The sequence below is a fragment of the Dermacentor silvarum genome, chromosome 5 (assembly GCF_013339745.2).
Source record: "Dermacentor silvarum isolate Dsil-2018 chromosome 5, BIME_Dsil_1.4, whole genome shotgun sequence".
NCBI classification, from domain to species: domain Eukaryota; kingdom Metazoa; phylum Arthropoda; class Arachnida; order Ixodida; family Ixodidae; genus Dermacentor; species Dermacentor silvarum.
Genome location: NC_051158.1, coordinates 162,117,151 through 162,123,409, shown reverse-complemented (window position 1 = coordinate 162,123,409; position 6,259 = coordinate 162,117,151). Strand labels below are relative to the sequence as shown.

The 6,259-nt window shown below is 53.3% G+C and overlaps 1 pseudogene; it reads right to left on the bottom strand.

The window, feature by feature from the left end:
• Positions 1–473: 473 nt before the first annotated feature.
• Positions 474–2,516, bottom strand: LOC125945227 (uncharacterized; annotated as a pseudogene).
• Between the last annotated feature and the right edge of the window lie 3,743 nt (positions 2,517–6,259).

Genomic DNA, 6,259 nt, shown 5'->3' with positions numbered 1-6,259 from the left:
CGGTCGCCGCGAGATCACTGTACTTGGTCATCTTGTCGATGCTACAGGTATATGGCCTCACCCTATGAAAGTCAGCGCCGTTGCCAACTTTCCGACACCTCGCTCTACTCAGGACGTCCGTTCCTTTTTCGGCCTGTGTTCTTATTTTCGGCGGTTTGTGAAAGCTTTTGCAGCACTAGCACGGCCCCTCACCTGCCTTCTTAAGAAAGACGCCACTTTTTTTTGGGGTCCTGCACAAGTGTCCGCCTTCTCACAGCTGATTGAAATACTGACAGCACCACCAGTGTTGGCTCACTTCGACGAATCTGCGCCCACAGAAATCCGTACCGACGCCAGTGGACATGGAATCGACGCAGTTCTAGCCCAACGCCAGCATTGTCAGGCCTGCATTATTGTTTATGCCAGTCGCATTCTTTCCACGGTGGTGGTGGTGAATTCTTTATTTCGCCCAAAAAGAGGGGACCAGTCCAAGGACCGGTTGCGCTGGCTTAGAGGAGGTCGGCGGGGATCCCTAGGGATTCCGCGGCCTCCACCGCACGCTGGATGACCCGGCGTTGGTCTGCTGGCTCGGAGATACGCAGGAGGGACTCCCACGACTCTGGGGTGTTTGTTTTGTCTGTGTTGTAATGCGTGCAAGTCCACGCCATGTGTATGAGAGTGGCCGGAGCTGAGCAGTGTTTGCACCTAGGCGTTATTTGTTGCGGAAAGATTTTACTGTATAAGAGGGGGTGTGGGAAGCTGCCTGTTTGTAGTTTGCGCCATTGGACGGCCTCGCGCCTTGTTAGATCACGGTGTGCGGGAGGATATATGGATCTTCCGAGTCGGTAGTACTGGAGGATGTCCGTGTAAGTGGTGAGTAGAGAGTCGTGCGAGACAGTGATGTCAGGGGAATCGGGGCGGTGGATCCTACACTCGGCTCGGCAGCTAAGATCTCGAGCAAGTGTATGCACCTGGACGTTTCCCCGGAGCGATTCATGGGCTGGAGCCCACAGGAGTGAGCGGGATGTGGAGGAGGGGGGAGTAGAATGCAGAATGTGTGATGCCTGGCGAGAGATACGGCCGGCATCGTAGTTGCGGATCGCCTGTTGAGAATCACTTATGACGACTTTGGTAATAGGATCAGTTAGCGCAAGCGCAATGACAACCTCCTCTGCTGCGGTGACTGTTTCTGCGTTGCAAATGCTACAGGCTGTGTACCAGCTGCGGTGCGGGGCGAGGGCTGCCGCCACCATCGCTGGTTTCGAGGGGTGGTAATAGGCGTCCGTATACGTGACATCTGGACGTCCGCTGAAGCGTTTCTCGAATTGTCGTGCACGATCGGCCCGTCTCTCGGCGTGGTGTTCCGGATGCATCCGTTTGGGAATGGGAGGGATGCGGAGATTTTGACGATATTCCGGTGTAAGGTCAATATAATTGGGGCCGCCCTCGTTGGTGAGATCCCAACTTGCTGCAGTACCGCGCGGCCAGCGTGTGTGAGTGACAACCGCTCGTATTGGGCGGTGAGGGTAGCTTCGATCAGTTCGCTCACGGTGTTGGAGATGCCGAGAGCCATAAGCTTGTGAGTAGCTGTTGACATGGGAAGACCCAGGGCCGTCTTGTATGCTTTTCCAAGTGACCCGTTCGCTTTCGGCGCGGATGAGACGTAAGTAAGGTGCGGAGTAGGTGATGCGGGAGCAAATGAAGGCTTGAACGAGGCGCAGGAGGTTGCACTCTCGCATACCTCGGTGCTTGTTGGAGACTCGCTTGAGAAGACGTCCGATCTTTACCACCGACTGGTCGATGCGTTGGAGCGATATATTGTTGCTGCCGTTTGCTTGTAGGTGTAGGCCCAGAATCCTGATGTGATCGGTACGAGGGATGGGGTTTCCTTGCACCTGGAGGTTGATCTCAGGAAGTATTTTTGGTGGGCGTCGTCCTGGGGACGGGATGATTATATACTCTGACTTAGTCGCCGAGCAGCTGAGGCCAACTGTATCCAGATAGCCTCCGACCCGATCGATGGCGGTCTGGAGAGTCTCTTCGATCTTGCCGTCACTGCCGTGTGTGATCCAAAGAGTAATATCGTCAGCATAAACGCTGTGGTGTAGGTGGGGAATGCCAGCCAGAAGCTTGGGCAGGCCTATCATTGCAACGTTGAAAAGCAGCGGCGAGAGCAGTGAGCCTTGCGGCGTGCCGCGGTTGCCAGGAGAGATGATGAAGGGATGTCCCGTGCCGACGCTGAGCTATATCTTGCGGTCGGTCAGGAAGTCTCGGACGTATGCTTACGTGCGATGTCCGACACCGAGAGTCTAGAGTTGTTGAAGACTCGCTTCATGGAGGATATTGTCGAAGGCCTTGGCAACATCGAGGCCGACGATGACTTTCGTGTCTAGTGTGCGACGCATGACTACCCGGTGATGGAGGAGAAGCATTATGTCGGGGGCTGCTAAGTGAGGACGGAAACCGAACATCGTGTCTGGTAGGAGGCGGTTGTCTTCGAGGTAGCGAAGAATTCTGGACTGGATAACGTGTTCCATTAACTTCCCAACGCAGGACGTGATAGAGATGGGACAGAGGTTGGCCAAGGTGGGTGGTTTTCCCGGCTTGGGGATGAAGACTAGCTTGGCGCACTTCCATTCCTGCGGGATGGTACCGCTGGCCCAACACTCTTGAAGGTAGTCGGTGAGGGCGTGAATAGAGGCGTCATCTAGATTCCTAAGCATCGTGTTAGAAATGCGGTCGGGGCCGGCCGCAGAATTGGTCTGGAGGCGATTGAGTTCTGCACGGACCTCCGCTAAAGAGATCGGGGCGTCTAGGCCAGGGTTGGCCGAGCCCTGATAGGGGGGGGGGGAGGGTGGTTGCTGGTTCGGGGCGGATGTACGTGTCAATGAGCTCTTGTTTGAGCTCATCTGGTGTGCCAGGATACTGATGGAAGATTCGCTGAAGCTGTTGGCGTGCTCGGAGATCGCCTCCGGCCGGGTCCATTAGATGTCGGAGCAGGTTCCACGTGTTACGAGCGTTCGTAGTCTTGTTCATCTGGTCACAAATGTGCCAGCTCTGGCGGGTGAGTTCTATTGCATAGTTCTCAATGTTCGTGTGGGCGCGCGCCAGCCGACGGCGGATATCGCGGTCCCATTTTCGAGTGGCGAGAAAAGCTTCGAGCGACTTGCGCTCCCAGAGATGGGCGTAGTAACGGTCGCAGCGTGAGACTGTGTCCTCAACCTCGACTGTTTGCGTGGCGTCAGTCACTTGTTTGCTCGGCTGAGCAAAACTATTCGATCACACAGAGAGAGTGCCTCGCTCTAGTTTCGGCCATCGCGAAGTTTCGCCCTGACCTCTACGGCCGACCCTTCACCGTCATTACTGACCACCATGCTCTATGCAGGCTGTCTTCTCTCAAAGATCCCACTGGTGGCCTTGGTCGTTGGGCCCTGCGACTTCAAGAATACTCGTATACCGTCGTTTACAAGTCTGACCGCTTGCACCAGGATGCCGACTGCCTCTCCAGATACCACGTAGATCCACCGGACGCTGCCCTGAGCGACTCCAGCCCGTGTGTTCTTTCCATCTCTCAACTCTTCCACATTGCTGCCGAACAACGCCTTGACGCGTCTCTACGCAAGATCATCAAAAATTTGCACTCCCACGCTCCTGATCCTTCCATCTGCCTCTATGGAGCCCAAAACGACACGTTATGTCGCCGAAATTTACTCCCTGACGCAATACCGCCATTTCTGTTGGCCAGGAATGTCCCGCTCAATGCGCCGTTACGTGGGCTCATGCGACCTTTGTCAGCGCCGAAAAAGTTGACTATGCCGCCTGCAGGCCATCTTCAGCCTCTGGACATTCCTTACGAGCCCTTTCACCGCGTCGGCCTTGATTTGCTTGGTCCGTTTCCCCTATCCGCCTCTGGAAACAAGTGGGTCGCCGTTGCCACAGATTATGCGACGCGGTTTGCCATTACGGGTGCACTTCCGACTAGCTGTGCCACCGACGTTGCAGACTTCTTGCTGCATAACGTCATAGTCCAGCACGGAGCTCCTCGACAACTGCTCACTGACCGCGGCAGACAGTTCCTGTCCAGTGTGATCGATGCCATTCTAAGATCCTGCGCGACGCAACATAAACTGACTACAGCCTACCATCCACAGACGAATGGCTTGACAGAACGCCTGAACCGCACCTTTACCGACATGTTGGCCATGTATGTGTCCGCCGACCACCACGACTCGGACGTTGCACTACCCTTTGTGACATTCGCCTACAACACTTCCCGGCATGAGACCACTGGTTATTCGCCGTTTTTCCCGTTTTTCCCGTATTCGCCCTACATTGCCCATGGACACCCTGGTGCCTTCTTCTGGGTGCACCCACTTAATATGCTCGAGAGACTATAGCACGTGCCGACCATGCACGTCAAATTGCTCGAACTCAATTTTCTCAGTCCCAAATCCACCAGCAGTCTCGATACAACAGCCAACACAGGACCACCCACTTTGTCCTTGGATCGCTCGTTCTCCTGTGGTCCCCAGCACGACGCGTTGGCTTATCCGAAAAACTGCTCTTCCGGTACACCGGTCCATATCGCGTGCCGCCAAGTGACTGATGCCACTTATGAAATCGCTCCACTACTGCCTTCGTCATCCTCTGCTCTTCCCCGCAAGGACATTGTACACCTTCTCCGTCTCAAGCCCTATCGTGCCCCGGACACCCCCTAATACCTCGTGTGCTAGTTTTATTTTTTCAAGTAGCCTTCGTTCACCTGGACCGAGTCGGTGCTTTCGCCGCCGGAGGGTAGTGTTATGAGCCAGTTGTCCGGCGGACAAAGAAGATGCTGAAGCATAGAGCCGACGAGACGAGGAAGAGGTGAAACTATGGTTCGCTATCGTTCTTGTGGCTGGCCAACATTTAGTCTCCTTGTACATAGTGTAAATAAACTCCGTTTTCTGTAAATCTCCCCGTAACAATATCAATTGTCAAGGTGTTTATTGGCAGGATTGAGAGCTCGAACTCGGTGTGGCGGTCAGAACCCTGCGAGCAGCCAGGACAAACCCCGTGCGTAAAAGCGCTGGTGATGCGCCTGACTGACCGGCACTTCGTCGTATTTCATACACCGGAGATGCACCTGGCTAACCGGCACTTCTTCTTCGTTACATTTGTCCCCCGGAAAAAAGATGCCATCCTGGCAATCTAAGCATACTGTAACATAGAGGGATCGTAGAAGGGCTTGTAAAACAAAGGAGTCTTCGCAGTAGAAGGGCGGGAAGGGGAAGTTTATTGCTCGTAGAACCGTAATAACGCGTCCATACTGGCCGTTCGAGTCAGTCCAGAAGCGCCAGATCATGAGCCAGCCGCTCGCGCTGAGCACGCTAGTAGCCGTCGTCGTCCTCTTCCTCTAATATTTAACACACTCCGGGGCCTGAGGTGGCGAGTTCTAAAGGGTACAATTTCTGCACAGGTCAGATCATCTGTGAACCACTGGGTATTTTAACTTTACATGCATGGACGTTGCCATCTTTACTTCGGATACAGTCACTTACTACACCAGTCTTCCAGAACATTCTGGGAGCTTTGTCCTCGTGAATAATCGCAACATCACCTTTACTGATGCTACAAGCTTTTGATGCTTTCCTCAAGTGAACGCTTCGAAGTATCAGTAGATATTCATGAAGCCATCGCTTCCACAGTTGTTCCATTATTAGCTGCCTGTGGACCCACAAACTGAGTAGCTCAGTCTTTCTTTCTCCCTGTTAATCCGACGTTTTAGGATTAGACAAGAGACGGCTGCCTAACAAAAAATGAGACGGGGTTAGAATGTCTGGCTCTTTAGGAGAAGAGTAAATGAAAGTTATGGGTCTGGAATTCACAACGGCTTCTGTTTCAGTCAGCAAAGTGCTCAGTTGTTGTAGGTCAACAGACGCCCTTCCCAATGACTTGCGAAGGCACATCTTCACAATCCTAACTAACCGCTCCCAAAAACCACCCCACCAAGGAGCTCTCTCTGCAATAAATTTCCAAGTTATGCCATGGGTAGAGCAATACTGGCTGACTTCCTCTTTCCTCAACAACTGGTGCACGCTAGCTAGCTCACGTGCAGCTTTCTTGAATGTAGTAGCGTTGTCTGAGTAAACTATTCGCGGTGTTCCACGTCTTGCAAAAAATCTTTTGAAGGCCATGAGAAAAGCGTTAGTAGTAAGTCCAACCACATGCTCAAGGTGAATTGCTCTAACTGCTGCACACGTGAATAGCACTATGTACACTTTAACGCCATAGCAATCTT